The sequence below is a fragment of the Gavia stellata genome, unplaced genomic scaffold (assembly GCF_030936135.1).
Source record: "Gavia stellata isolate bGavSte3 unplaced genomic scaffold, bGavSte3.hap2 HAP2_SCAFFOLD_83, whole genome shotgun sequence".
In the NCBI taxonomy this organism is placed as follows: Eukaryota; Metazoa; Chordata; class Aves; order Gaviiformes; family Gaviidae; genus Gavia; species Gavia stellata.
Window position 1 is genome coordinate 241,145 of NW_026777314.1, and position 21,063 is coordinate 262,207.

Consider the following 21,063-nt stretch of genomic DNA (forward strand, 5'->3'; position numbering starts at 1 on the left):
GGTGCCAGCACATCTGCACAGTGAACATGACCAGGGAAATCAAGCAGAATTACAGCTAGCGCTCTGCCATGTTTGTTTGCTGAATTAGCTTGAAGCTCAATCAGTTTCCCTGGCCGGTTCACTGAGCAAACGTACAAGTGCTTTGCGCTGGCTCAAGGGTAGCACGAGATGCGCATGGGAACAGATGGCCAGAGAAAGGTGGGGCATGTCTTTAGGCAGCACTAACCTGAAACATTTGTGAAACTACAGTGTTAAGTGAGGGACGTGGAGACTGGTTCCCACTAAGGGTATCACTCATGTACTCCAGAAAGGCTGCTAGTGTTTACAATTTGTTGTCCAAAGAGTCAATTCAATTTAGAGGTAAAACCCGTATTTCCCAGGAAGCTTCAAGCACATCATTCATGCCTGTCTCATGCAGTGCTCTTAATCGTTGATGGGAGTCTTCAAACATGTTACAATGCTAAGTATAGGTGTGGATACACTTTGAAGATTGATGTTGTTTTAAAGTCTTAATGAGTTGGAACCTGATAGTCATTTGAGCCCTTTGAAATACTTTGTATAAATGTATGGTGTTTTAACTTATTGTTTATTTAATTGCTTTATTGTAAATTGCCTTTATAATCACAAGTTCAGTAAAGCACGTTAAAAATATTAAACATGTGTGAGTGTTTTCTTGTAGCAAAGCTATACAAAATGGCCCATCTCAGCTGAGCTATCAGGCACAGGCAGAGCTGGAGGGGCACTGTGTCAGGGCATAAGGAACCATCAGGACCCGGAGAACACCTCATTTCAGCTCCGAGCATAAGCACTCAGTCAGAGAAAAAGGCTCCAGCCGGTCTGTGGACACGCAGGCCAGCCGCTCTGCCGCATCCACGCTGCATTAAAGATGCAAGTGACCTCATCTTTAACCCAATGCAATCTTCCAGAAGCTTGCAACTTCTCATTTCTGCACTGCCAGGAGAGTATCAGTCTTCCTGGCATTTAACAGACATCCAGAAGGCCTCGTTTAACCCGGCCGAGAGGCATGCAGTCTCCGTGTGCCCAATGAGATGTCACTGTGACCATCAAACCACGAATTCTCCGTGTCCCATATTGAGATCTGTGCCTAGGTCAGATGAGGGCAATGCTATCCAACAGATGAAATAGTGGAGTTTGTCTGGCTCCACCCAACCTTTCATCAACACCTTACAAAGAAGGTAATTCTTACTGTCTTGCTTGCTCAGTTACTTCTCTTTTAAACAAAACTTGTGTCAGAACCTACTTATGACTTAGTTAAAATTTCTGTTTTTCTAGGCAGAGATGATCTAGGCCAATAGCTCCCCCCACCCCTTCCCATTCTTTTACAACTTCACTGTTCCCTGTGTTACAAATCTGTAATATAAAAAGTCACCTACACACTGTATGTAGGTGAGCAGACACTTCTTTATTGCAGCGCTGGACGCACAGGGGATCACTCCACCTCGTGTGCGTGCTTAGTTTCTCTGCTACAAAAGTTATTTACAATCAAAGTATACATATTCATCACATTTCCAATAAACAATTAACATACTCATACCGTTTCCGAGAACTCATTAATATATGTAAATGCTCGTGACGCATGCGCCTTCAGGTACACAGGTGATCATCCAAGGTCCTCTGGTGGTCGTCCATAGTCTTCCTCATGGTGTCCTTTAGTTGAACCCCATCTTTGTGCATGCTGAGCTTGGTTGTGAAATCCCATTCTTGGAATCTTCCTAAGTTTTCCTCGGTTTACTGATCAGGCCTACAACTTATCATTGTCTTGACAAGCAAATTCTACCTATTCATGATGCTACATTATTCAACAGTTAGTTTATGATTAAATCACAGATAATTCATACCTAGTTACCTTCATACAGAATATATATAATTTAATTTTTATTAATCGCTCTCTGGATTATACTATTCTACCAATATCCATCCTTAAAACAATCAGTGGTTATTTCTATTAATATTTATTGATTGGCATTCTTGATATTTGAATCAAGGTGGGAAAGGTAAGGAATTTTCCAAGCAGCATCACTGGTGCATATCAGGTCACATTGTCACAGGACTCAAACAAGACTTTTCTATTCAATTCTTCATCGTTGCATCTCGTTACTGTTAGTTCCCTGGTATGGAACAGCGACTCCCTGGTGAGGTTCCTATGGTTATTGTTTCTAACTGAAAAATCCTAACTTATGCCTTTGTATTTTATTATTTTATTTATTAATCAAATTTAACCTTTCTATATGATCATATTTTGATTATTTTAGAAAATCAGAGTATTTACAACACCTGTATGCACAGGGACTAAGGCTCAGGCACAGAATTTGCTGCCTTCACTCATCTGTCACAAGACAGGAAATCCATACAACCCATGAATTCAGGGATAATAGCATCCACACAGCAGAAGATGGAGAAGGTATTCACCGAAGCTCTGAGCGGCACCTAAGAACCACAGGGACTCCCCTCTTCCTACACACTTTTCCTTCCCCCAGACATTAACTTTTCCTCTTCATTAAAGCACTGTTGCCTTCTACTGCATATTTACCTTGCACACTTTTCCGAGAGGAATTCCACTGTAAATACATATAGTAAGTGTACAAAAATTGCATTTGAGAAGTGCTGTTAACTGAACTGAGTTTTCACAGTAGCTTTATGAACAGGAGGATGCAAATTTTTTTCAGTTATACTACCTATGTAACGAGTATAAGGTGGGAGGATTTTTTTCCCTAACTGTAGGAAATAAAAGAATTTCTGCTAGAAATACGAATTTACCAATGGAAGTAAGTGGTTAAATCGCTCCCCTATGTTCACAACATCAACCTTCCTCAGAAAGGAGCGGTGTGCACCACTGTTCTGTGGTGATGCCCCCGCTGGTAACCACTGCAGTGTGGTAAATGGCCATGGTAGCGCAGGAAGCTGCAAGTGACAAAGTGACAAGAAATCCACTTTAGTGTTCAGCTCTAACTTGTGCTCTACCATAGTGGCCTCTACCAGGAGTACATTTAGAGTTGCAGGTCAGCCATAACAAGTCATTTTCTCCTGCAGCGGTCACTATGATCTCCCATGGGAAACGGTGAAGTATTTAGAAAAACTTTGATAAAAAAGCAAAAGCAGACATTCTTCATCAGGCAGGAAGCAAAGGGGTTTTTAAACTCTTTAATGACATGTTTCAGGTAAGCACAGCTTCTCAGACTAATCTAGTCTTAGGCAGTAATATTTGTTCAAATACTGTGCAACCTAAAGCCACTCAGTTCTCAAAGATTCAGAGTAAGTGAGTCAGTGAGAGCACAGGACAGTTACAAGGCCTTGAGCCTATTTAGAAAAATCTGTCGAATGCTTTGAGTACCACGATTATCCGTATTGTCGCATTCAGACCAAAACATTTGACTTGTCTAGAACATCGAGTTGTGTTCCCCCCGCTTTCCCTCAGCAGAGGCATCAGCAGCTCTTCTCTTTGTAACGCAAGTACTACAAACATTTTCCTCATGGTCAGATGAGATGATAACTTCTAACATTCCCTTTCATGTGTTCAGGATCTGTGTTGTAGTCTATTGTTCAGTACAAATATATACAAGGTATTTCTACTTCTCGTTTAGAATCATGGTTACATTTGATCCTCAAAGCTGAAGGCCGTCTGTGATCTCCCAAATACAATCCCAGCAGCACACAGATGTCAATCTGTCTTACCTGAAATTCTTATTCCAACACCGACAGAGGATGTGACCTGAGCAGCTGAGGTTTACAAGAAGTCTGTGCGCTCAACAGTGAAGTGACACAGGATATACGTCTGGATCCACGTCGCCTGAAAGAAAATGACTCGCCGCTAAAAGACACACAAGGGGTCCAGAACTGGACTTCAGTTTCAGGGGGGAGTGGGGTTTTTTTTGGGGGTGGTGGTGTTACACAAAGACGTACCTGTCCAGTGCCAGTGCCAGCAGAACACAAGCTGGCGAGACCTCCGTTTCAAACGTGTGCCCCCTGGCCAGGGGCTCCAGTTTGGACTGGGAATGATCCCAGTCTGTCCTGTGAGGGGGCCAGGGGATGCAGTTTGGACTGGGACAGGGCCCAGTCTGTATTGGGAGGTGGCCATGGGATCCAGTTTGGACTGGGAATGATCCCAGTCTGTCCTGGGAGGGGGCCAGGGGATCCAGTTTGGACTGGGATTGATCCCAGTTGTGCTGGTTTTGGCTGGGATAGAGTTAATTTTCTTCATAGTAGCTAGTATAGGGCTGTGTTTTGGATTTGTACTAAAAACAGTATTGATACACAGGGATGTTTTAGTTACTGCTGAGCAGTGCTTACACAGAGTCAAGGCCTTTTCTGCTTCTCACACCGCCCCGCCAGCAAGTAGGCTGGGGGTGCACAAGAAGTTGGGAGGGGACACAGCCGGGACAGCTGACCACAACTGACCAAAGGGATATTCCATACCATATGATGTCATGCTCAGTATATAAACTAGGGGGAAGGCTGGCCGGGGGACCGCTGCTTGGGCTGGGCATCGGTCGGAGGGTGGTGAGCAATTGTTTTCATTTGCATCACTTGCCTTTCTTGTTTGTTGTTGTTTTCATTACAATTTTTATTATCATTATTATTATTATTATTTTACTTCATTTCATTTATTAAACTGTTTTTATCTCAACCCACGAGTTTTCTCGCTTTTACTTTTCCTATTCTCTCCCCCATCCCACTGGGGCAGGGGGGGAGTGAGCGAGCGGCTGTGTGGTGCTTAGTTGCCAGCTGGGCTCAAACCACGACACCAGTCTATCCTGGGAGGGGGCCAGGGGATCCAGTTTGGACTGGGAATGATCCCAGTCTGTCCTGGGAGGGGCCAGGGGATCCAGTTTGGACTGGGACAGGGCCCATTCTGTCCTGGAAAGGGGCCTGGGGATCCAGTTTGGACTGGGAATGCTCCCAGTCTGTCCTGGGAGGGGGCCAGGGGATGTACTTTGGACTGGGAATGATTCCAGTCCATACTGGGAGGGGCCCAGGGGATCCAGTTTGGACTGGGATTGATCCCAGTCTGTCCTGGGAGGGGGCCAGGGGATCCAGTTTGGAGTGGGAATGATCCCAGTCTGTCCTGGGAGTGGGCCAGGGGATCCAATTTGGACTGGGACATGGCCCATTGTGTCCTGAGGTGGGTCAGGGGATCTGATTTGGACTGGGAATGATCCCAGTCTGTCCTGGGAGGGGGCCAGGGGATCCAGTTTGGACTGGGATTGATCCCAATCTCTCCTGGGAGGGGGCCAGGGGATCCAGTTTGGACTGGGAATGATCCCAGTCTGTCCTGGGAGGGGGCCAGGGGATCCAGTTTGGACTGGGACAGGGCCCATTCTGTCCTGGAAAGGGGCCTGGGGATCCAGTTTGGACTGGGAATGCTCCCAGTCTGTCCTGGGAGGGGGCCAGGGGATGTACTTTGGACTGGGAATGATTCCAGTCCATACTGGGAGGGGCCCAGGGGATCCAGTTTGGACTGGGATTGATCCCAGTCTGTCCTGGGAGGGGGCCAGGGGATTCAGTTTAGAGTGGGAATGATCCCAGTCTGTCCTGGGAGTGGGCCAGGGGATCCAATTTGGACTGGGACATGGCCCATTGTGTCCTGAGGTGGGTCAGGGGACCTGATTTGGACTGGGAATTATCCCAGTCTGTACTGGAAGGAGGCCACCGGATCCAGTTTGAACTGGGATTGATCCCTGTCTGTCCTGGGAGGGGGCCAGGGGATCCAGTTTGCATTGGGATTGATCCCAGTCTGTCCTGGGAAAGGGCCAGGGGATTCAGTTTGGACTGGGAATGATCCCAGTCTGTCCTGGGAGGGGGCCAGGGGATGCATTTTGGACTGGGAATGATCCCAGTCTGTCCTGGGAGGGGGCCAGGGGATCCAGTTTGGACTGGGAATGATCCCAGTCTGTCCTGGGAGGGGGCCAGGGGATCCAGTTTGGACTGGGAACGATCCCAGTCTGCCCTGGGAGGAGGCCACCGGATCCAGTTTGGACTGGGTCAAGGCCCACTCTGTACTGGGAGGGGGCCAGGGGGTCCAGCTGGGACTGGGAATGATCCCAGTCTATCCTGGGAGCGGGCCAGGGGATCCAGTTTGCACTGGGAATGATCCCAGTCTGTCCTGGGAGCGGGCCAGGGGATCCAGTTAGGACTGGGAATGATCCCAATCTGTCCTGGGAGGGGGCCAGGGGCTCCAGTTTGGACTGGGAATGATCCCAGTCTGTCCTGGGAGGGGGCAAGCGGATCCAGTTTGGACTGGGAATGATCCCAGTCTGTTCTGGGAGGGGGCCAGGGCATCCATGACTGCTGTGGGAGAAGCCTGCTCTGGAACCATGCGAGGTGATAACAGAGCCAAGGAGGAAGTGACCTGAACGAAGGGACGCATCAGTAACCATCACATGCTTTCTTCCCTCTACCTCACATACCGGTCAGCCGCATAGCACAGTGCACTGGAACATGCGTTTTCTTTTAGGAACAGCTTTAATTCAAAAGGAACCATGGTACAGTTCTTGCCAAGCCTATCAAAGAGACTCAGTACCTTGACTACTTTGGTGAAAAAAGCATTTCTGGAATGGAAACCTGCAAGTTTTGCATAGAAGACAAAAGTACAAACCAAATAAGAAACAAATGCTAGCTTATTACTTGAAATTCTATTTTTTTCGTAGTATTTTCCCTTTGGCCTAGGCTAACAGGTTACAAGCATTGCCTAACAATGGAACAATTCCTAACAAAAGGAACTTCTGACAGGGGAATTAAACTACTTAGCTATCTGCGGCCTTGTTTGCACACTGGGCATATTCTTGCCATACGATCTGCTAAAATTCTAAGTATTTCAGCACATCCTGGTGGATTTAGGCAGCAAAGGATTGCCACCAGGTCCTTGGGGGAAGGCCTCCTCCCCTGTGCTCTCCTCCAATACTGCGCGTCTCTTTCTGCCGCACCGCCCTGTCCCTCCTGTACTCCTGGGTGTGCTTGAGTCCCCAGCCGTCCGGGCGGGTGTTTGCTCATGAGTAGCCATTTTTTCTGGTTTAGCATGTGGAACGCTTATTGTTCTTCTCTTAGGAGTATCACAGATTTCCGCTCTCCCTCCTGAACGTATGTCTTCCTGAGTAAAGACAGATTCTGTGCCTGCCAAGAGATTGTGTGCCCTCTTCAGAGCACTTTTTCTAGGAGTGACAGGAAGTTGAAATTCTGTTTGAGGCAGCAATGGTTTACAGAGATCAAGGTCAGAATTTTCTGAAGCTTCCAATGAACTCCTCTTTATTCTTCCGCCTCTCTTAGTTGGCACAGGAAAAAGGAGATGGTCACTAGGCTGCACCTCTTGATCCTTGACAATATTTTCAGTAAACTGTAAAAGAATGATTTCCCGTTTTCTTGCTCTTCTGCTGGGACGGACTGCCATTTTTGTCTCATGATCAGTGTCATTCTGGCCAGTTCCCTGATCTCCTGCTGAACGTTTTCCTCCTCTAGTCATTTTGGAAGCAGCAGAAGCAATAATGCTACCTCCAGCAAGAGAAGTTTCCTCATTAGCCACTTCCATGAGCTCAGATGCGGCTTCCTTTGCTCTTTTTAATCCACTTCTTGGAGTAACAGCTACGGACTGCGTACTGACGGGCGATGTTTGCCCATCAAAATGGCTGCTTTCTACTTCTTCTGAATTGGCCCGTTTAGGCATCCTACCTCTCCTAGGAGTAACAGGGATCACAGGTATGCGCTCATCATCTTGAGCATTTTCTTCTGTTTGAAGGCTAGAAGTCTCAGATGCTTCTTTTGTTTGCCTGGTACTTCTCCTAGGAGACAGCCCTAACAAAACAGGTTTGGCTGTCTTCAGTAGTTGCTGATGGCCTGCCGATGGAATACTTTGACTGCTAGTCAGTTGTTCCCTTGCGCGTCTTCTAGGAGTGACGGCATGCTCTACTTGACGTGTGCTGGTTTCACCTTCCACTTCTTCTGGCACAGTTGGTAAGGGAGCTTTTGCCTTCTGGGATCTAGTTTCCTTTCTACCTGTGGTTTCATGAATTTTTTCATTTTGTGAGACGGAACCATGCGTATTTGGTTTCAGTGCGCTGGATGGCATGAATGAAGTAGAAGCTCTGCATGGCGAATGTGAGCTATCACCTTGTGATGGGATCCAGAAAAGCTGTGGGTTTGTTGCAACTGGTATGGCTTTTTCTTCTGATGCAGAGGACATTTTGGACTCCTGGTGGTGTGTTTCACTTCATGAACAGAGAGAGAGACAGTCGTCAGTAAGCTTCAAAACAAACCCTGAAGAGCTTTACAAGTTGCTTTCTCACTGTAAAATCTTCATGTTTCAAAACAGAAAAAATTAAGAAAAATCAGAAATTCCTTTAGCAACATATCTGCATTCAATTTGTGACTCATTCTTATGCAATGAATCAAGTCCTTAGCATTCTTCCCGGCTATCTAACACTAGATAATAACATAACAACAGAGCGATATTAAAGAACGAGATACCATTTGTCTTCTGTAGAAAGAGTGCAACGGCTCTATTGGAGGTTTAGAACAAACCGAACAAAAGTTTGTACCAGGGTATGTTACCACTTGAAATCAAGGGTTGTTTCATTGCTAACAGTTTGTCTTTCTCGCTAAGCACTTGCAGCTTTTAAAGTATCTGGTGAGAAAACTGCTTCCCTTTCCATAAGCAAGGAGATGCTAATGGAGCACACACAGAAAATAGAAATTAAGTGTCTAAAATACTGCCAGAAAGTATCCAAAGCCCCCAGATAAACTCACTAACGTTACAGAAATCTCAGGTGTAATTTTTAGCTACACCATTTTCAGACAAAAGCAGGGCTTCTGTTCACAGTATCGGCTTAGTAACCCTCAAACCGTTCAAAGGTTCATATAGCCTGTTGAATGAAATCTTTATCACTGTACTTGGGGGTCTGCAATGATTTCAGAAAAAAGGTTCAAATGGACAGCTAGTCAATTTGACTTCTGTTCACGCCAAATTAGTTCTGTTCACAGCCAGAAAGGAATCGAAAAGCCGTTGTATATCAGAACACAGGAAAGAAGCAATACCGGCTCGCAATCATAGTTTTCAAACACAGGAAAGCCAGCAGTTACATGTTGTGTGAACCCAACGGTGTATCTGTTTTATAAACTTACCCTTCACGTGCAGTCCCCAAAGGAGCAGCCTCAGCAGCTTTAAACACCAATTTACCATCCTCAGGAAGGGTAAGACAGTCAGCATTTGATTCTTCCACAAATCCTACAAAAACAGACAGAAGGATGACTTCCCTGTTGCACTTAACATCACTTCTTTTAAAATGATCATATGATTTTACAGTGAGCCTTTACACATTTCACCTACGATAGTGATCTAACAAAATAATGCTACCAAGACTTCAAATGCACAGGAGGTCTGAAGTCTTCTTTCCAGTAAAACAAGAAGTCTGATGCGTAATTTCAGTCAAGAAAACAAAATGGCCATTGATATTCTGTTTACAAACTAAACTTGGTATGTTACGGACCTAACACATAAAAACTTCAGAAAACACCCCTCCTTCTTAAAATCCGGTAGCAAGTTTTCTCATTTCTCTTTGGATACCTGTCTCATTCCAGCAACGCTCCTTTCCTTTCTTGACTCCATTTCCCCTCTTCTACAAGAATGCAGCTAAGGTCCTTGCTTGTTCTTTTCTCTAGAGATTGACTGGTGGCGTTGAAACCCAACTGCTTGCTAACCTGTTTTTATCTCAACAGGTTCCGTTCTAGAAACATCCTCCTCCTCTTCTTTGTTTCTACTGTCTGCTTCCTCCAGATCCAGCAATTACCTTTGCAGACAGCATGCAGGACTGGGATAATTTTGCTAGCTCAGGCCAAACAAGAGCTATACTGACTGCCCTCTAATGCTTCCAGACTACGGAAATTGTACAGAACTCTTTGTACCACAGTCCAGCAACGACAAAGTTTCTTTATACGGTTATTCTTTAATGATTAGGACCTTAGCATTATTTCTAAGGAAAAGCACCCTGGATTTCTTCTCCAACTACAAGACGTCTAAAACAGGACAGGCAAATGTTTTGACCTGTCTTACTCAAAACACGCGGATCTGGAGAATCCCTCCAGAATGGCTGCTTTCTACTTTTTCTGAATTGGCCCGTTTAGGCTTCCTACCTCTCCTAGGAGTAACAGGAATCACAGGTATGTGCTCATCAACTTGAGCATTTTCTTCTGTTTGAAGGCTAGAAGACTCAGATGCTTCTTTTGTTTGCCTGGTACTTCTCCTAGGAGACAGCCCTAACAAAACGGGTTTGGCTGTCTTCAGTAGTTGCTGATGGCCTGCCGATGGAATACTTTGACTGGTAGTCAGTTGTCCCCTTGCGCGTCTTCTAGGAGTGACGGCATGCTCTACTTGACGTGTGCTGGTTTCATCTTCCACTTCTTCTGGCACAGTTGGTAAGGGAGCTTTTGCCTTCTGGGATCTAGTTTCCTTTCTGCCTGTGGTTTCATGAATAGATTGTTCTACAACTCCAGATGTCAATTCTTTAATTCTTGTGCTTTTGATTACATACAATATGTTCTCAAAAGCTACCTTAAGGGGTTCAGGCACATATGGGAGTGACTCTGCAATATTTTGAGATTCCTGATCACTAGTTACAGGGGACACTGAATTTGTCACATGTTCTTGGTTTTCAGTATTTCCTAAACTGTTCACAGGTTTTTCCCCTGTTGTTGTGCCAGACGGTTTAGAAGCATTTAACAGTGTAGGGTCTCCCATCTCTGCTTCACCACCTTCTCCTTCCAAGACTAAAGGAAAATTACTCTGCTCTCCATCTCCCTCAGCTGCATCACATTCACCATCTTGGTTAGCAGGCAAATCCCATGGAAACTGTTGCTCTGTGGTATTATAGCTGTATTGAAGATTGCCTGACGGATGTAGTTCACTAGATGGTGATGCTTCAGGTGCTGCTTCTGAGGTTTGTGCCTTACCCGCACTATCTTCAATGACCTAGAGTTAAAAAAAGTCTGTTAATGCATTATTAATTACCAAACAGACTAACTTCCAACTGAGTGAGACAAAACTGAGGACAGTGAAATACTGCGTTTCCTTTCACATCACCACTGAATGTAAAGTTAGAAACATACAATGTACTCTCTCCTACAAAGAAAAGTTTATGCGGTTAAGGGACAGAGAACAGAGTATTCAGTGTACGCAATCACATGCTCCATTTCTGAGATTTCTGTTCCCAAAGCCGAGATGAGCTAACTAACTGACAGCCTATTTAACTTCATCTGAAGTCTGGGACACCGAAAACCTTTTTCCATTCCTCGAGACCAATCAGTGTTTGTTTCTAAAGACTTTTCTGGTGGTTTCATTTTAAACAAAGTTTACAGGCTTTTTGTTTGGTTGGTTGTTACCGTTTTTTTACAGTACGAACCTTAACCACAAGAGGAGTCTCTAGTAAATTCAGCTCTGATGCTCCTGAAAACTTCTTTTGTGAGACGGAACCATGCGTATTTGGTTTCAGTGGGCTGGATGGCATGAATGAAGTAGAAGCTCTGCATGGCGAATGTGAGCTACCACCCCGTGCTGCAGAGCGTGAAGGAACAGGACGAACCACCAAATCCAGCAATCTGTTATGGTACACAATTTAAAATACGAAAAGAAATAAATCAATGGAAAGAATCATGCTGCGTTCAAGAAATCTGAGATGGTACGTTTCAAAAACATTCCATGAACAAGAAATACAGGTGAACCCTCGCTGTTGGGGTGATGTCTCAGGCCCACCAACAAGTCAGAGGCATTTTCTTCTTTTCAATTATTTCGTTACATTTCGTACTTAATTTCCTAAATCACTGCCTCTGAGGCAAGAGTAATCCAATGTTAAGTTGCACAAGTGATGTCATTCTCGTGTCAGAAGAAAATGCATCCACATTTCAATGCTGGGACCACTTCAAATTCTCCATTTAGTTGTGTCCCTAAGTTGGCCTTTTCTTTAACAGACACAAAACTAAATGCAAACAGAACGCTTTGCAAGCACGGGAAGTGTACACACCCACACACATACACAAATATATATATATGAGAAGCAACACCTTTTTGAAATATTCATTCTGTAGATCTACTATACCTGGAACATTTTCCTGAAAATTTTCTAACTCGTGCCCCAACAGATGCATTGCGCGACTCTGCATCAGGGAGAGGATGTGTTATGACTGGTGGTTCTGTCACTCCAGGACTAGAATTAAAAGGAAAATGTAAATGACTTTCATTCCCCTGAAGTCCAAACATACCAGAATCCAAGTTTATTTGACCATACCACCTGCAGGAAAATCATCTGACAACTACTAGCCTCTTTTCCGCTCTATTATCATAGCAGAAAAACTCACTCTCCAAATATTACTTACGATGTATTGATTCTTAAATGCTACATATTGTACGCGCAAAAAAGCCAGACAAAGCTCTATTCAGGCGCACCTTCCCTCCAAAACGCTAACGCAATTCAAATGGATTTTTCTCTCTCTCTCCAAACATGTAGCTCAAGACTAAAGTTTGTTAAAAGGCTGCTTACCTATCATGCTGTGAGAAACTGGTTTTCTGCTTGTTTGCTCCCCATCCTTCTCCAATTTTGGACAATACATTACTGATGAAAGTTGCTCTTGGGTGCACATTTCCTGCATTAGCTTGTTTTGTTACTGTTGATAATGGCTTTGGTCTTACGACTGTAAAGCGAGAGGGAAAAACTCTCAGCCTCGTGGAATCAAAGCGATGGTTAGCTGTCCATTGTATTTCCCCCCCGAAAAATTACCTTCTCTTAAGACCGATGAAGGCAAATGGTAAGGCTTGGCTCTCTCTACATCCAGCTTCCTTTCTCTAGGAAGGATCTTGCCATATTGGTCTAATACAGAATTTCTGGCAAGCGCTCTCTCTCTCAAGCGAGGATCATGATCATTCTGATGAATGAAAAGCGTAAAGCAGAACGCTGACGAATTACAAGAAGTTCGTTGCACAGAACTGCCTGTGCTATTTCTAATGAGTGAATAAACGTCCTCTGCAGATATAGTAAAATGCATCCACCGCACAGAACAGCAGCAAGTGCTACCCATCAGCACACGCTTTGGAGTAGTGGAATATTTTGTTCAACTTTTAGGTTCGGCTGTAACTTAAGGTGTAGAAGCTTATTCCTAGTATTTCAAAGAACGGTATAAAACCCCAAGCATTGTTGAGTACTATCAAAAACGGTTAGTAACACCTAAGAGAACCTTGCACACTTAACGCTTACCATGCGATTAACCTTCATTGTCTGATTCAACTGTAGTGCTGGGATATAGTTGGTACGCTGCAGATGCTGGACTAAAAGAAGTTTGCGATTCTGAACACCAGCAGTGGTCTGTAAAAACTTCTCCAAACACTCCTATGAGAAATAACACATTTCAAAAATCGATTATGAATCTGCCTCTTCTCTGTTCAAAGAGACGATTAAGATTTTTATTTTCTTGTCCACACTTACTCGTTCAGGGCCTGTGAAAGGTAGGTTCAGTAAGTCTTCCATTAGTCCCACCTCCTGACAGACTTCAAACATGTGTTTTAACAGCTCTTCTAGGTTTAAATTAGTGGTATGTTGCTGCAACAGACCCCAAGCCTCCACCATGCACCTGCAATTAATTTTTTTGGGACGTAAAGGAATATTAATAGTATAACCAAAAAGATGCCCCAAAGTTGTGGTATTCAAAGTTTAAAGGAAATTTAGGGCGTCATGATTTGTATTATTTGTTCTCCACCTGTCACAATATTTGAGTGCCAAAACGGGGGGATATATTTCTTTACCTATTGGACAACAACACAGTGAGGAAAAGCCGTGCTTCACTACTGCTTGACATTGAGGGCTTCATCATCTGTACGTATCTGAGGGCTCGCCTATGCTCTCCTTGGCACATGAGGGACTGAAGAATTCTCATATGTTGCCATGACACAGTTTTGATTGTAGCTGGATGAAAGAGCAGGGCCAGTGAATTCTGTAGAAGTCAGAGATCACGTTTACTAAGATACATACATACATGCAGGCAACAAAAATATTCAAAAGTTTCTTAAGGAAGGGTGAACGGGTGTTAAATAAACTTAGGTGACTAACCAATGAAATATCTGATACGGGACATGTAAATAACAAGTATTTGCAGGAAAAAGCATTAGAGCATTCAGTTAGCCATACAGAACAAAGTGAGTGTTTTAAAAGGAGTAGGTCACACTTTTCTAGGTTCATCATATCTCTGTATACAAACATGGCTTTTTATAAATACACTACTAAATAATAAGTTCTTCTCCCAGACAAACCGATTCCATCAACGCTGTGACAGGCAAAGAACAACCTTCAGCATCAGAAAGAACATGGATTAGGTCGAAAAGTCACTTTTGCAGTCTTCTGTCTCAACTCTGGCTGCTATGATCTTAGCTTTAGTACTTAAAGTACCTAAACCACTGTTTTGGAGAAAGTGCTCAACTGGTCTGCCGAAAACAGCCTAAACGGATGGCTTTGAAAAGTCAAATATCAAGCATTATTAAAGTGGACTTTGTCTTCCTTTTCACCAACTGCCTGTCAAAGTCATTGAAACAAACATTTCAAAGCATAATTTATTGCTGAAGATGTCGTGGCAGTATTACAAAAAAGCTTCTGAAGTTTTATCACCTGTTACTAGCTAAGCACCAATTTATTAAAATTGCTTTCTAGATTATCGCTTTGTACTGCAATGTATGTCTTGCTAAACTGTTACATACTTACTTCATAATCATTGTGATCTAGAAGCCAGAAACCTTGAACAAGCTTAACAAGACCCCAAGGGATAGCAAAGGCAGTTGGGAAGGAGTCGATTAAAGTTTCTGTTTTGTTCGGAAAGGAATGCATGACATCTAGCAGCAAGTAAATTGCCTGGTATCACGTATCTAATTAAGGCTAATAAATTTGTAAGACCAAAATTTATCACGTAACATTTAGAAAAACATCAGGAAGTAAGGATATGCAAGTGGTAGGAAGCAGAAAATACTAATGGCTTAGTCTTGCCGTTTTAAGCTATTCTAACCTGACGACACTCGGGTCCTAACCACAAAACTGCATTCTGAATAAATAACCAGAAAGAAAGGCTCTTTGGTTTCTGTAAGGCACTCAAAAAGGTTAACTTCGGGTATTTAACTACTTCAGTTAGAAACTCAGCCTCCCTCTTTAGTCAGTGGAGCTACCAGTTGGACATTCAAAACATTTGAACATCCCACGCTTAGTTATTAAAGCAAACAAATTCTACAGTTGGTTTTTTCCCTCATTTCCAGAGTATATGAACCAATGTAAATTATGGTGTCCTTACAACAGAACTCAGCTCGGAATGATTAAATTGGGATTTACACCAGTATGTGGATCACTCACTGGCAGTGTCATCTTCGCTTTCTGACATCTGTTTTTAGGGAAGTACTCTAATAAGACAGCTCTGGGGTACAACAGTTTTTAAACCCCTTGCTCTCTAGGCTCTCCTCTCGGCTTAGGCAACAAACAACAAAAGCAATTCTGGATATTTCCGCAGCTTAGAAATTAAGTTTCTGCCCAATGACTTTTCCCTCTGTTTACTATTCTGTGGGCGTGCACTTTTAACAGAACAAAAGCTTTGCAACAAAACATTAAAAAAAAAAAGAAAAAAGAAATGCACAGTACAAAGAACTAAAACAATGCTTCTGTCTAGGACTTAATTCTAAACGAAATGTTTTCACTTGCATTGTGTTTGAAGGATAAATTAAAAAATGTTATGAAACACGTAGGTGACAAGCATTTAAGAACATTTACGTGCATATACTGAAGGTGTAATAAAAATAACTAGAAAGGATACAATTGCATGCTTGTAACTTTCTTCAAGGCTTTCTAGTAAATAGAGATCCAGCAGTGCCTGAAATGAAAAATTGAAAGTTTTTTAAAAAACTCCTGTCTTTCATAAATCACTGCCTTTTGGGTGGGGTTTTTTTTGGGGGGGGCGGTGAGGGTTTGTTGTTGTTGCTGTTGTCATTCTTGTTTTCTGTGAACATAACACTCACATGTAAACTAGCATGTTATTTCCCAGTTCCTCCTTCATCTCTCCGCCACAACTTCTCAACTTGGTCTCCTAACTGGGAAACCATTCCATCAATCATCAAGCAGTCAGAATCCCATTTTCCTCTGGAACAGAAGGTAGCAAGGATTCAGACAGAGTAAACCACGAGTTCCAGCCTCGCAGTGTAACAGATTTCCTCCAGTCAAAAGCAAACAAAAAAGCTCCCAGGAGTCAAAGAAAGTAACAGACATACAAAGGCACGATTAGGACTTGAAATGCACGTGAAAGAAATTTCTGAGTCAGGTGAAAGATGTTCGTTAGATCATGTTCAGTTATTAACGGAGGTCAAAATAGAATTACAATTACGCATGGCTGAACTTTTAACAATTACATTCGTCACAAGTCCATCACAGCCTTCTGCTGACTGCGACGCTACCCTTTAATTTCCCGACGATAGCAAGTGCCAAAAGCACACCAGAGCTTGTGTGCTTCTAAGGATCACATGAGCCTGTGTGCAAGTTACTTGAGAATTAAGCTCAGAAAGATGAACTTTACAGTCAATACCTAATACGCTGCAGCTTCCACCTTAACTCATCTTGCAGCCTCTTCTTCACAGTGCCATAGCCTAAGCTTGTTTAGGTCTTTCCTTAGTTTCCAGTACCATTTCCAAAGAAAAATCTATTATCGTCTAATCCAAGGCCTATCACCTATATGCTAGCAAGCTAGTCCAGGAAAGAGAGTTTACGTTAGGAAGGGACTTCTATGCACTAGCCGATAGAGTGCTAGGTGTGCCAACTACACGTAACTCTGACTGTCTTACGAAATTACACAAAGGTACTTGCGAGTAGGAGCTTTAGGCCAATACAATTATTACCATCTATTACTAGCCCATAAAAGAGATGATTTGTTTTCTTTTTAAACATGCTTTCTTCTGTGTCCAAAACAATTGTTCTGTGAACGCTGTGCTTTCCTGAACCAGACACGACTGATCCTAGCCTGGTCACGTGATCTTTTCCAGTAGTGACAAATTATACAGATGAGCCAATGAATTAAGTACCCTACAAAAAACGATGATACCAACAAGTGGTACTAAGCCGAGGGATATATAAGCATTTTACCATGGGCAAGTAACCCCTGGGCTCAAGAGAACACATGCATCACTGAAGTCACGAGTATGGCCGGCAAATGCATTAAGCACAGCAAATACAATGGCTGAGATAAAAGCCGTTCCCTTCCACTTCTAAATTTGCAGTGGAAGTGTTCCAGAGTTTTCCAGTAAGTCTTACCTTGACAAACGCTCAAGTTTCTGTCGCTGACCAGCATAGTAGCTCTGAATCAGAGGATAGTTGTAGAAAGGTCGAGACAAATGCATATCATCATCTACAGGCAATAACGTAAAAGCAAGTTAAAGAAACAATAGCACGTTTTTCGACTAAAATTTTTGACTAAAAAGACAGACACAAGGTAAGCATCAAGAAGCCTCCAACTCTGAAAGAAGCCAAGCCCATTTCTGCCTTTGCCAGAAGAGATGTAAGAGACAAAACTCAATTCCTTCTTGTCTCAAGCGCCATTTCAAGCTTGCAGTTGATGTAGCATTCAGAACATGTAGCGTTAGCTGAAGTTCACTATAAAAAACACCAGTTCTCAAAGGGAATGGCTTTTTAAACATGTCATGTGAGCATTTGTAAAGACAATTAGGGCTGACAATAGAACTTATAATCCATGCAAATAAAGAAGCATTTCCAAGGCGTATTGTTTCCTCAAGCAATACATAAAAAGTTCAAAACATGCAGGTAGTGCTTTTACTGTCCAAACAAGCATTCCAACAGGCGTTTGTTGCCTAATAGGAATTTGTCTAAAATCCCAAGTATTTCAGGCTGTGGACACAAGCAGCTCCTTGAATCAGAGCCTTATTGCTATTTCTAAAAAAACATCCAGGAAAGAAACTGCTTGCATTATTCTACGCTATGTATTTGAAAAACCTGTAGAATCTCAATTTCACCACCAGAGCTTCTCGGCATACGTTGTCACTGAACCAACAGGAGTTGCTGCTGATGAAACATTTACAAAAGCGTGGCTAAGCATGTGTTCCTAGGAATCACTTACTGGACAGTCTCCTTGGTACAAATGTCTTATGGTTTATGCTTACCTAAACCCTCCGGAAGGAGACTGGCTCGACAGAACCAGATGACCACTTGTGCATACAAAGAAATGAGGCTAGTTACCACCTTCTTGTTTGTCAAGTCTGCAAAACCTGAAAAAAGGCATAGGATGATTTTTGTTATGCAATTCCTTTCCTTTTTACAAAACTCCCTTCATCATACTACATAGAAAATACAAAAATGACCCGGTAGAAATCTCTCGTCTTTGCATTTTCTACTCTGTATCGCTTTCTTATTTGAAGAAAAAACCCACAATCACCACCAAAAGAGAAAGCAACCCCTCCAAAGAACCAGATTCGCCAAAGGTTAACATAAAACAAAATTAAGCCTGAACTATTAAATACATGCATGAAGACGACACCTGGTTTTCAAGTAGCAGAGATTTTTACTAGAGCAAAGGGACAGTCTTTCTTTTTCTCAATATGCCAAGAACAACTTATGATCTAAAAAGCTATAGAAACTCAAGTAACTTACTTTACAAGTCACTCATTTGCGCTTCCTTTATCTTTTTTAGTAATTTGCAATTCAATATTTGCATGCAATTATAAATTGCTGGCTAAGAATTAAAAAGAATGATGTTGAGCATTACCACATTCAGGTGCTGCAATTTCAACCCAGTTGCTTACATAGCTTCTTGCTGAGCGTAGTCTCCCCTAGCCGCTTGCATGAACTCCACAAGAAACTGTTTCCCTGAACTCAACGCATATTGAGTGGTCGTCCCAGCTTCTCAGATTTAAGCCCCTTCGCCCAGCTAAATTTAACCGTCTTCCAATCACCAAACCCAACAAAAGCTCACGTTCCCACAATTACAACCCAAACATAATTCCAAACCTTAAGAAAGCATACCAAAGATTTAATAATACTATGACAAACCTTTTTCAGTCAGCTCTTGTGCTTCTGTTAGAGAACAGTTTAAGACTGTCCTAAGGTTGCTCAAAAGCAACTGGCAGTGCTGAAGAGACTGTAACGTCTGTGGGTCAATGAAGTTGCAAGAGCCATCAAAGAGCGGAACACCTTTTCAAGAACAAACATTAAAGCATTAGCCTACAGAGCAATTTCAGAGTTTCAAAGCACACTTAAAGAACCGCGTGCAATGCCATATACCAGCAGATTACTGGATAAGCTCAATTAGAAGGAATGATTTTATGTTTGTGGAATGACTACACTAGTACTCACATATTTGGTCCAATTCTTCTTTTGTAGAGATCACTTTGTTCCATGTCCACTCAAGAACAAGCCGTAAATTAGCAGCAGAACTTGGCTGCTCTTTAAAAAGAGACAACAAAAAAGAAACAAATCAACAACTTCAAACTAACCAATATATAACATAAAAACAATGTAAAGAAGTATTACCTTCAGATGCCCACTGTTTAATGCACCCAGTCAGAAGTTCTAAAGAACCTGTCTGGACAGCAGCTGACAATACCGCTTCTAACTGCTCCTTCTAAACATAACAGACAAAGTAAAATGAGAATCTTACATACTTTCAATAGCTGAACCATCAACAGCAAATGGTTGTTTCTACCGGTATACTCATGCAGACAGCACAAAGTCAAGTAGTACACCTGCAACTAATTCCACATTCTTCTTCTGAATTCTAGCCACAGGCTGGACTGCTGCTTGGTCTGAGGAACACATTAAACTTTTCCTCTGACATTTCAACTTACCGAAGGCTAATTCTAATCTTTATTTGCACGCCTCTGCATTATAGTCTCAATTTCCTGAGTTCCAGTTAACTACTTTCGGTAACATCCTCTGCTAATACCCATTACGCATTTTGTGCGCATGAGCTCGCCATCAGGAATGCATGAAGGGGACAGAACAAATACCCTCTCTGCGTGGGAACAGTGAAGCTCAGGTCAAGCAGCTTTCTAGACTACGAAGACATGAAGCAGTTCTGACACCAAAACATGAAGTTATACTTTTCTCAAATGACAGAAAAGAAGTGAATCATTTAAATTCTAATAGGTTTAAATTTTAGGCTGTTCAAATACTGTATTCTAACGTGCTGATAATCCTTCAGAAGGATAATGCACAGGTACGCACAGGCATGCGATATTAAGGAGTAGTTTATTTCAGCTGGTGTTCTGATACTGCTTTCAGCTGAAATGATCCTTCATAAAATTTCACTGTTTTGTTTGGTCGGGTTTTGTTTGTTTCTTTGTTTGAAACGTAATTCAAAAGTCTCTTTCCCTTCTGGGTAAAATCATTGCATTCAAAGCGATTTCTACACATTAGAATACACATGTGATACTTCCTTCTGTTTCTGAAAGCTGCTTTCAGACAAGGAAACACACCAAATACTACGTAGGGTGGCAAACAAAACTCCAAACCAGGCTCCCTGACCCTAATTCTGAAATTTGCCTTACTAACATTCAAAAGAAATCCCTGCTCAAATGCCTAACAAGTCTCTGAACGATACAGTCACAATGCAGCAAAGGTTATTAAAAAATGCCTTGATTTCCCAAGTTATTCCCAAACTGGAGCTGACAGCAGAACATCTAATTTGAATGTAAGAGTCTACATCAGGCTTGCAAAATAAGCAGTCTCTGGGCTAGGTCAGCTGGCCAAGAAATTTATTTTAGCTACCACATTGCACAGAAGTGTTATTTGCCCTAAAACACTTCCACAACTCTGGCAAAGAATCCGGTAGACAGGAAGATGAGGGCAGTGGGAAGACCGCTCTCCCCTTCCTACTAATTGCTCCACTGCATGATGACTAGCCAGCTGATCATTTCGCTTAGATGCTGCCTGGGTGAGGATGGGCTGTTCATCACAAAGGCTCCATCTCTCATGAAACTCTTCAGATGAGAGAGCAGGGGTGGTGCGCTGCAAATGGAAAACCTGGGAAAGAGGGGCCTGAAGTCACCAT

At 42.8% G+C, this 21,063-nt stretch overlaps 1 protein-coding gene across 1 annotated transcript in view; it reads left to right on the top strand.

The window, feature by feature from the left end:
* The window catches only part of LOC132321900 (syntabulin-like), a 70,402-nt gene that overhangs the window by 13,904 nt on the left and 35,435 nt on the right, over positions 1–21,063 (top strand). The window lies entirely within an intron of this gene.